The sequence below is a fragment of the Frankliniella occidentalis genome, unplaced genomic scaffold, assembly GCF_000697945.3.
Source record: "Frankliniella occidentalis isolate FOCC.00 unplaced genomic scaffold, Focc_3.1 Scaffold120, whole genome shotgun sequence".
NCBI lineage: Eukaryota > Metazoa > Arthropoda > Insecta > Thysanoptera > Thripidae > Frankliniella > Frankliniella occidentalis.
The window spans coordinates 16,310-27,527 of record NW_026267248.1 but is presented as its reverse complement, the minus strand read 5'-3'; the positions used below and the strand labels follow the sequence as shown (position 1 = coordinate 27,527).

The window sequence follows — 11,218 nt, the reverse complement described above, 5'->3', positions numbered from 1 at the left end:
GTGCGCGCCCCGCGGCCCACACATGGGCGGGGCCGGGCCAATGGGGGGCGCCGCGCCGTGTGCACATGTGTTGGCGCGCGCGGGCGACGCTGTGCGCATGCCCCTGGGGTGGGGCCCCCGGCTGGGCGGAGCCGCGCCCCCGCGCCGCGCCCCCGCCGGGGCCCACCCCTGCACGACCCGCCCCCACACACGCGCTCTTCTTTTCCTCCCGTTTGATTGGCTCGGACTGCGCGGGGCAGGCGCCGGGGCTGCTGCGCGCTGCGCCCGGGGGGTGGCGGACGGGGACCGTTCGGACCGCCCTGCTTCTTGTACTTTTGCCGTCTGTACTATTCGCGTATAGGGTGGCTGTGCCCGTGCCGGGTCAAACGTCAAACGGGCCCCGTGTGGCCTGGACGCCATGTCTCCCTCCTCGGCGTGCCCCATCTTCATCTGCTCACCCTCCCTGATCGCCCTCATCACAAACAGCAATACGAGGCGATGATGGTTTGCCCGGCCTCCACGCACCGGCACCTTGTATCAACACCGTCCATATCCCGTGCCCAAGATGCCCCCTCCTCCACTCCCCCCTAGTCCCACCTCTCCGGCTGCTCTGCCGGCCCGTACCTTTTGATCTCGGACCGACTCCTTGTTTGGTTTATATTCATCCCAATCAAGATGCTAGCCAAGACAAATATAGAACGTAGCCAAATAAGATCCCGGCTCCTCCTCACCTCAGTACCACACCCCCTCTCCCCCTCCTTCCTCTGGGTTTAATACTCGGCGGAAATCAGAGGGAATGCCCAGGCCGGCCCGTCTCCCCATCCACCTCAAGCCGTACATCACCAGGACGCCAAGGCGGATCCGAAATGAGGTGGGGGCCTGGCTGCTGAGGTCCCAAGTGCTCAGGTGGATTAGCCGGAAGTATTTATCGACAGGTTCCGAGTCCTCTTCGACCGGGGGGGGGGGGGGTTACATTCATATAACGCATGTGAACGGGTGATGTATCGCGGGGGTCGCTCGGGTTGTGAAGCACAGATGATTCGAATGCGCGGTTCCCACAGCAGGAAAGGTATTCGCCGCGCCCCCGGGGGAGTCCCACGTGTAATATTGCCCCACGACTCTGCTTGTACATAGTCGGACACCTCATCGTGCATAGTGCTAGAGAGAGAAAGAGAGAGAAAGAGAGAGGTCGCACACACATACACCTCGCGCGCGCCGTTGCGGCCTATCAAGCCATCTGCCAAAGCACACGCTCGTAATGTGAAAGCGTAGCAGTGATACACACGATTTAACACGTCGTAAATTCCGAGGCTAAGCAGCATGCTCTATCAAACACACACATACACACAGCAACGCCCCCCACCTTTCCCACTCGGGGGCCCCACAGCACAGGCACGAGCGTTCGTCCCGAGCGCGTTGGTGGGCGTGGCGCGGCGCGGCATAGTGGGGCCCGCCCGGCTCCAAGTCGGGACGGCGGCTGGGAGGCTCCTCGTAAAAGAGAAGTAATTTAGAAATTAATCACGTTTTCACCAAATTATCGTCGTGCGTGCAATATGTTTTGTGTTTCGGGGGCGTGTTCATGGGGGGCCCCTGCGCGGCGGGGCTGCGGGGGCCGCGCTGCGCCACGCCCGCCGCTCGGCGCACATATTTCGGGATCCGATTATCCCCGCTGCCTTCATATTTGCCGTCACGATTAGCATCGATATTAACGCCCTGGCGGTGGGCCGCCCGAGAGTTATGCAGCACGGACGCTACGTTACCGTTTATTTCAGTCTGCGTGCGTTCTGACTCAACATATTTATACTTAATTTTTCTGCTTTCTGCCGAAAACGGGTTTCTAAAATTTGGCGACGTAAAAAGGCCGATAATCTTCAATAAATACATTTTGGAAGTAGTTTTTTTGCGGGTCATGCACTGATAAAAAAAGTGTGCATAATTTAAACACCAACGTTGTGCAAGTTATGATTTAAAACATAACATGGTGTATAACTCAAGTTGCACACTTGCGTGGTGTGCACATTATAAACGTTTTGTAAACGTTTAAATTCGGCGGTGTGCAGCTGCCATATTTTTCGGAAGTTTCGAAAGTTTAAACCCTAATTGACGTTTAACCTAAGACATCACAATGTGTAGAGAAAACGCACACTTTTTGAACTTAAACATCAATTGACGTGACTTGTTTCACCAGTGTACATTTCGAACATTGCTTTATTCTTTTAAATGATGACGTGTAATAAGGTTTTGCCCTGTTTAGGGGTTTCAGTTCAAATAGTGATTTCAATATTTTCTTGTGCTTTGCTCCGCCTGGCACCGCCGCCGGCCGCCGTGACCGTAGCCCGAAACAATGAAGAGTCACCGCGGCGTTACCACTGGCACGGAACGCGAGAGCGTATATCTCGCCCTTTTGACCGTATCTCTGCTCCGATCGGAAACGAAACTCGGCGCCGCCGCCAAGTATTAATCCTTTGCGTCACGCCGGCGTCGTGACTTTAGCACTCCCGTGTCTGTCAACCATCGGGAGGCTCGTTTCTCTCTCTCACTCTCTATCTCTCTCTCGCTTCCCACCCCCTCTCTCCCTCTTTTCAGCTTCCTCTGTGTCTCTCTACTGGCTAAGACCTCCGCCCTGGTATAGTATTTGGAGGTAATTGGGCAATTCCTTCGCTATCGCTAGTTTTAATTTACGATTTAAAACAGTTGTACAGTTAACGATGAGTATTATACTTACTACAGAACAGTTTTTGTTTGTCGAAGAAACAGTTTAAAATTGTTCGCAACTTCCTTTCCACCATTTCGAATGAGAAATTTTCCCGTAGAAACTAGAAATATTTTTCAGTGTATTCCAGCGCTAGCAGCCGCGCTCATAAGAAAACTGACAAAAATTCATGCAGGCCCTTTGAGTAGTGAGTTGGCTCACGAAAGACATTGGACTTCCCTCTTCTTCCTGGAACCCTCCTGGCCCGACCGCCGGGCCGGCAGTCTCGTCGCGATGATGAATTAGAGCGTGTGGCGCTAGAAGTGGTATGGAGAGTCTCCATTGGAGACGGCAGCCGGTGTCCAGCGGATGAATGGGCGCGGTGGGGCCACTGCTTCTCCTGAATGGGACATGTGTGACGCGGGACGCATTCATCAGCGGGACAGTACGGCGTACGGGTGGCTAACAGCTCGGCCCAGATTTGTCTCCGCGGCCGCCGCCGCCGCCGCCCTGACTCTACAATAACTCTGGGTCCATTGCCACTCTGGATATGAATGAGCCGCACGCACGCCGCTCACTTAGCGCGCGACAACAATTTCTCATGCCGCTGTAGCGATGTGAAGGTGAGATTATTGAGACGCGTGGTGGGCGAGCTGCTGGTGGCTGTGGGTGCAATAACATACCGGGACCGAGTGTAACAGGGAAAGACGTCTGCATGCTGGCTGGCTTGCCGACCCTTTCCTGGCGCAAGAACCAGTGAGTAGGCAAACCCACATGTCTTATCTGTTATTGCACCTGATACATTATAGCCTCATCTGACATCTGAAGATTCGATAAAATAACCTTGGGCGAGTTCACAATCACATCATAGTTCACTGGTAATCGTGACAATGAACGTATGTCCAAAAAAATCAACCTTTTTATTTAAAGGTATTTTGACACGAAAACTATATATTCTGAAAATAGACCAAAATTCAATTTGGACATACGTTTGTTGACACAATTACCAGTGAGTTTAGAATGGAAAACTTTTTCTGGAACATGAGGCACTTTCAAGAGTTTCTGCAAGTGCTCTACACATTGTGTCTGCTTATTTTGTGCAACCGAGGTAGAGTGTTCTGAGATGACTTAAGTAAAGTGTTAAATTTCGTCCCACGATCTTATAGATTACATTGAGCTTGTTTGGTCGATTGGAAATGCTTGGACTATGCTCAACATAAGCGCACCTGCAAGAACAATGTTCTCAAGATCAAGAATACACATTTGGGTTTTTGTACTTTTTCGCTCTCAGGCGATGTCCATGCGCCCAACACGCGCACACACACACACACACAGACGCGACCCAGGCCTTGTACACCTGGGTGGGGCTACGCTACACACAGCAGGGGGTCACATCCATTCGTACCCGTCCCCCGTTGTCACAGCGCGACGTGTTCCCCATTAATTTGTTATCACGCCCAGCATCCGCGGCGGCCCGCTGCGCGGAGGTATGTGACCCACTGACGGAGTGGCAGGTGCCAGCAGATTACGCGCTATTCTCTTTTTATTCGGTTGTTTTTCGCGATGCTGTGCGCATAACTATTTCAGTTTGCCGTTTGGAGCAGTTGTGAGAAAGGAAATAGGGGAGGGCCTGAACTCACACTTTCGTTCCACCCGTAAATCAGTGTAAGCAATGAACAGAAACGTTCAGAAGATTTTAGTGGGTACGTTATTCCTTTGAACCCACCAAACATTTCGAGGGCTTTTCTCCACCATTCCTTCTCCACCCCCTCCCTACCCGTCTCCCTACTCTTACGTTTTCCGAGAACAGCACTGACCACGCTTTATCCTTGACCGCCAAATCGTGTCGGGCGCGAGCGAGATGGATCTGGTGCCGCACCCCCGCTGATGTGAATGTGATATGCGCGTGTGGGTGCGGCCGGACGTTGATGTGTGGCCCGGCCCTCGGCCCGGCCCGGTCATGTAATGTGGTGCACCTGTCAGACGGACAAGTCTGCGTGTGACTGCGTGTGAGTGTGTGTGTATGTGTGTGAGAGAGAGCAGCGCCTTGACAACGAGAGCCGACTGTGCGGCCCGGCCACCCACGACTCAGTTAATGAAGGGGGATCGATATACCCGTCAAGTATTTTTGTTGTGTTCCAGATTGTGTTTTTTGCCTCTCTCTAAATGTGTTGTGTGTCATCCGAGGCTTTATTCTGCCACAGGTGTTCCTTGGCGTTACCCTTCAGTTATCCATCCATGGGACCAACCACGCCGCCTCACGCACGGTATGTCACGGGCAGCACGGCAGTTGGCGGGAACTCACTGGGCAGCTGCAGCTGCTCCGCTGCTGTGCCGGCCGGTCGGCGTCCGGAGTGCGCTCGGCTGAGCGAGGCACGAATCTCGGCTCAGCCCTTCTGATCCTTGTGGGAGCCTCGCCAGAGCAGAGAGGGCCTCTGCTGATGTCCGTCCTGCGCGCCCTCAAGACCACCTCCTCCGTCCTCCGTATCAGCGCTCGCAGCACCAACCCCCTCCGCTGCGTCTGAAGTTGCTCACCAGCAGGTGAGTTGCACCGTGCGGCGCACCCCATCTGCCCCTCGCGGCCCCTCTTCATCCTCGGACGCGGCCCTTCGTCGCCCGCGTCGTGCTGGCCAGCTTTTTGAAAAGGGGTTTGTGACTAAGCAGCTGCATCGAGTGCGCCCGACAATTATCGCGTACTGCCGCCGCTATGGCGGTGGTCAACTTGGAAATGTGTTTTTAATGAGCGCCGCCGCACCGTCCCCGCGCCGCGCTCCTCTCTTTTGGTTAGTTTTGCGCGGAACACTTATGGGCCTCTATTATGTTTTCCTGGTAAATGGTCGGAACGGTCCATAGCGCAAAGCCGCGGGCGTGGTGGGGCTGGGGAGGGGGCTGGACGGGGCTTTTCAAGCCTGACGTGAGAAGGCTGTTCTCATCAAGAAGTGCGCTAGCGCTGCCACGGCCCGGCCCCGGGCCCGGCCGCTCCAGCCAGGGCAGGGCAGCCAACCGCCGCGACTTTACGAACGAGCGACTTTTACAGTGCCACCAACATCTTCGCGGAAATAATGTTTGCTGCCGGCGGAGGAGAACAGGATGAGCAGTCTGTCCCGACTTTTTCCCCCCCTGTGCCCGCAGGGGATTGGAGTAGGAAGGGAAAGGATTGCGACGGGTCCGGAGAGGGGGCCGTTGGTGACAATGAACTTTCATGTCAACCAATGACAGTGATCAGCGGGGCGCTGTCCCCCAGGCCGGCCGGCCGGTCGCTGCGCGGTCGCTTCTGGGAACGGAATCCTATCGAGGAGGGCGCGTTCTTGTTTTGCCCGGAGGAGCCGGTGGGCCCTGCCGGACTGACTATCCGTGGTCTATTTGCAGCCCGCCGCGCTGATTGGCTGGGCGTGTCAGGCGCGCCAGGCTCCGTGCTCTCCGAATGAGGAGACTGAAAGAAACAGAAGAGCCTCAGACGGACGAATTAACACGTTGATTGGGCGTAATGGAATAGAGGAGTGTCGGCCGAATAACGACGGCGAGGTCCTCAGCTGGGCTCTCGTTGCTCGCAGTGTGCATCGCCCTCTGGTTGTGACGCTGTTCCAGGTGTACTCTAAAACATTTTCCATTCATCCCGTTTACGGGCGCAGGTCTTCGTCATTATCACCGCCCCCTCTCTCATCACCATTCCCGGAGGTGACCCGATGCAAAAGGCCGCAGCTTCCCCTTGCTCGCTCCCGCCGGATCCTTGTTACGGCGCGGAAAAATGTCTCCTCCTCGACCTGCGACCGGCAGGAATACTAGTTGTCGCCGAGGCATTGTCAAAGCCATTCCAAATTAGTGCAAAAACGAGCAGCGGCAACCCAGCCCGGCCCGGTGGTGCTCGGCTTGGGGGGAAGACGCCCCCTCAGGTGCACAAGGATAAGCACCGAGAATGGGGCCAGAACCCCTCGCCTCTTGTACAATTCCCTTCTGCTGCTGCAGCTCTTTCTGTCTTTCACTTCTTCCCCTTCCTCATAGGGTATAGTACACGAATCATTTTCGGGGCTGCGAGGCAGGGCAACAATTATTTTACACCACTTTTTTTCGACTAATTGAGACGCTACGTTTAGAAATGAGGCACAAGAAATGCCTCCCCATCGGTGCAATTCTTCCCGGACTATTAGTTTTACCGTAGCACCTGCTTTAAGATTATAAATCTTCTCCGAAAACAACGTCATCTAAGTATGGCCCCCTTAGCGACAAAAGAAGAAAGACACACGGCCGTTTAATCAATCAAACGCGCGGTGGTGTCGATGACGAACAACCCCTTGGCAAATAACGGCGCACATCGCTAACTTCGATCGAGTGCGTAGGCCGATGGTATCGGCGTGACAAATCGTTGCGAATAAACGAGCTCAACCGAACGACCCCCGACCGCAGCCACATATTCGCACACTTCCCTTCTACATCTCTCTCTCTCTCTCTCTCTCGTCCGCCCACCCTCTGCGGTCCGACGCCCTCCCTCTCCCTGGCGGCGCGTTGCACGTGTGTGTGTGTGTGTGTGTGCGTGTGAGGGGAGGAAAAAATAGGGTGACTTCACACGCAGAACCGCGGCGCGCTCCACGCCGTGGCACTAGGAGACCAGCCTAAGTGCCGTAATACATTCTGCACTACGAGGGTCGGCCCCCGCTTGCCGACGCCTGCCTGCCCGCGCCGCCCGCGCCGCCTATCCACCCCAGCCCTCCCGGTCCGTGTGTGGGTGTGTGTGTGTTGTATGAAAGAGCGCGTGGAGGATTCGCTTGTCGCGAAATCTGCAGTTTCCGCTCGGCTGCGAGGGACTTTGCGAGGGTGCAGCAGGGTGAGCACCGCGCTGCGCTCGCTCCCCTACTCACATCCGATCAACACGGTTCGTTGTAGTCGGATCAGACACCTGTTGGCCGCTGCTAAGCGCGAGTTAAGCGGGAGTCTCTCCACGCCAATATGTCCTCCTTCCTGTCCCATAATAGTTTTGCCCCTTCACCGCGTTTTTCGCTCCTGGGAAACCCAGTTTACCTCGCCCCCCCCCCCCCGCAAAAAATGATCACGGAATCCGTCAAATGGATTATGAAAATCCGTCAAATATTTTATTATATTCGCTCGACAGCCATCGCCATCAGTTTAAATTGAATTGTGATTACATGCATGTGTGTCACTTGAATGCCATTCATCGGTCACTTGTATGTTGAGGGTTTCCCGGGCGGTACAAACCATCTTCACTGTTAAAAGCTTACAGTAATTTTCACCGACTGAATCTACCGTAAGCTACGGTGAATCTCCCCGCAGGCTTTCACTGTAGCTAACGGTGAAAATCGCTGTAAGCTTTGAACAGTATTACGAGACGATGAGTCTTCAAATTATAACAGTATTATGAAAAAAGTTTGTTTAGTATCGTGCGAATGGGTACTTTCGTCACCTCAAATGCGTACATTGCTATAAGGATAGAAAGAAAGGAGGTCTTTAATATATTTTCGTGAGCGTTGTAGTGTTCACTGCTGCTGTCGTTAAAAAAGTGGTGACAACCACGTACTAAAAATTAGGCAAGGTTCTTACTCCGCAAACTTCGTCTTCCTCTCTTCTCCCCTCTTTCGCTCGGAGTGCCTGCAGAGAGAACCGAGCAAAAGGCCACGAACGAAGCCAAAGGCCATCGCGCGGAGGAGGAAGCTGCTGGGTAGCGGCGGGCGGCAGTAACAGGTTGCCGATTCGACATGCAAAGAATAAGTGGCTCGCAAACTCTTTTATTCGGGCGATCGCCCCTCGCCCTCGCAACTGCTCCGGTCGCCTCCCCTCCGTCCTGCGAGCCCCTCCCCGGCGAGTGAGCAGCACTATTTGCAAACTCTTTTATTCTCTATTAGGGGTCCCCCACGGACGGTCCTTCCCTCCGCGCGCCTCCCCCTCTCCCGGCCCGGCCCGGCCCTGGGGCGGGGTCTGCGCAAACTGACCAGAACAGCGATCGCACTCGCGGTCCACTTGATGACCCCCGCGACCGCAAGAGTTGACGATAAAAATTCGGCGAGGGGAGGGAGAGGGGCTGGCCTGGTGACACTGCTGCCTCTGGAGCGGATAAGAAAGGGAGAACTTTGTGTAGTGACCTGCTGCTGGTTCTGCGAAGGAGAGCGGCTTATGTGTGGCCCACTGCGCCCTCGAGGGCCACCAGGGGGAGCTGAAGAGAAATAGAGTGGTGGAGAGGGCTAAGTGAAAGTCAAACATCCTAACGCCCCCGCACACACACATACACACACTCACACACACCCACTTGCATACAAATAGGTCTGCGGTCCAACACATGCGAGCCCCGAGGGCGGATTTGCGCGTACACACAACTATGCCGACGACTTTCTGCACACCCCGTTCGTTCTCTCTCCTTTGCTCTCTCCCGCTCGCTCGCTCTCCATCTCTCTCTCTCTCTCTCTCTCTCTCTCTCTCTCTCTCTGTAACACACACACACACACACTAAACAGACCGCCCCAACCCCTCCTAGAAGAAGAAGCAGGGAGGAGAAAGTGAATGTGCGAGGGGATGCTGCTGGTGTGCGTGCTTGCACGAGCGCGCTCGTGTGTGTGAGAGAGAAAGAGAGGTGTGCTTACTAGCTTGCGAATGCTATGGCCTCTTCTCCCGCTCTACCCCCATGATTGAGTAAATCTGCAGTGGCGCTCGAGAACTAGTGTTAGTGTCTGTATTAGGGGTGAGAGGGAGGCTGCCTGCTTGGCAGCCCCGCGGAGGGGAGCTCTGGGAGGGGCCCTCTCTGCGCATGCCGCGTACTGAAAAATTGATGTCATGTGGGGATTTGCGTTTTTGCTCCTGGCTGCCGGGTGTTTTTCTTCCTCCCTCCCCGCTCCCTATCTCCCTACCCCTTCCTCTTCCCTTCCCTACCTCCCTTCTTACCGCCCTCCCTCCCTCCCTTCTTTCTAAAAGAGCAGGAAACCGCAGTCCAAGATGGAAACAAATGTAATTGAAAGGGTAAAAGGAGTAGATGGATGAGAGTGACAGAGGTGGAGCAAAATCGCTAGAGGGACTGTCACGGTCACGGTTGAGCGAGAGAGAGAGAGAGAGAGAGAGAGAGAGAGAGAGAGAGAGAGATACTGTGGGGCAGGGAGGGAAGGAGGGAGGCGTGCGGTGCATTTTTCATGACGCTCGCGCTAACCTCGGTGTACCACGCGTACAAGGTAAACGGGGCTGACGACACTGTAACTGCTTTGGAAGGACAGCATTTTTACGACAGCCTCCACTACCCCCCTTCCTCCGCCCCGCGTGCGTCCCGGCGCCGCCGGCTCACGGCTTGCTTCAAGGGAGAAAACGCTCTGCTACACAGCGGCATTGCCTTCATCTCTTGTACTTCTCGGTTGGCCTGGCGAGGTCCGCGTCAGCCCGCGCGCGGATTGTAGTGGGACTTAGTGCGTCCGAATGCAGCGGCTGCCAGTCCCGCCCGCCAGCCCGCCCCGCACCCCGCCGCGCGCCGCCAGGCTCCCCTTAAGAATTTACACCATCTCGACGTGAATTATAAATGTCAGGAAATTGTGTCCGTGTCTCGGTGGTGGGCACGGACACCGTAAAATGCGACGTAAACTTTTACACGAGGGGGCTGCGCGCCCATAGCGCGGCCCGGGCCGGCCATCAGCCCCCGCGCCACACACCTGCCCCTAATGGCGGTGATGATCCATTAGTGATATTCGGACCGCAGCGACGCGCCGTACCCCGCCAGCGTACCGAGATTTGAAGTATGGAACGGAAGAGCAGGGGCGGCAAAAATGAACCGAGTGACGCACCGTCCGACCTCTGATGGATGGATATGGATGGATGGATAGTTTTTGTATTTTGTATGTATGTGTTACCTTGTCACAGCAGCATGTGTAAGGACTTCCCTTAATGAGTGAGCAACGAAAATGTGTCTTTGTATGGTGGGCTGTGCTGGCGCCCACTGCAGGTGCCTTACACTTATCCGCGCGGGGCGCCGAATACAGCGCTGCCCGTAATTAAAGCCGAGTAAAGTTTCGCGCCCCGGAGTCGGAGGGAGTTCGACAGCAATTTCCGGTTATTTATTGCGAGGCAATAAGGCAGGAGGCCAAAGCGCCGGCCAGGGGCTCTTCCATTGTATGTGGTGGCGTGGCGGGGCGTGGCGGGACGCGCGTGCTCTGTGTTTTGCCGCTGGTACGGCGCAGTGCGTGGAGTGAATGCGGCACCGCGCCGCCGCACTGCGGCCCCGCGCGAGGCTAGTTGCGTACGTGTATTTAGGGCCTAACCAAGTGTAAACGCCCCTTGCAGTCTTCTCTCAGCCCGGCTCCGGATATACTACACTTTTGCAACCGCTTCCGGGAAACGGCGGCGAGGAGTTGGAGGAGGAGGGGGCGCGGCGCGGTGCTCCACTTTGTGAAAAAACCGTCGCGGCCGGCAGGTTGGCAGAAGGTACACGCCCAGTCGACTCCGCCCCGCCCCACCACACCGGTGTGCATACGGCGTGAGCTGCCCTTTAGGAGGGCCGAAATGCATCATAACGGCGTTTGGTGTGGCGCCTTCGCCTCACAGGACGCAGGACGGAGTGGTGTGCGG

The 11,218-nt window shown here is 55.6% G+C and overlaps 1 long non-coding RNA gene across 1 annotated transcript in view; it reads left to right on the top strand.

Moving 5' to 3' along the window:
• LOC127750003 (uncharacterized) overlaps window positions 1-5,197 on the top strand; it is a 149,280-nt gene extending 144,083 nt beyond the window's left edge. Inside the window, exon 4 of the long non-coding RNA XR_008011482.1 lies at window positions 4,876-5,197. This is a non-coding gene — a long non-coding RNA (uncharacterized LOC127750003). The remainder of the gene's footprint in view (window positions 1-4,875) is intronic.
• Window positions 5,198-11,218: the final 6,021 nt, after the last annotated feature.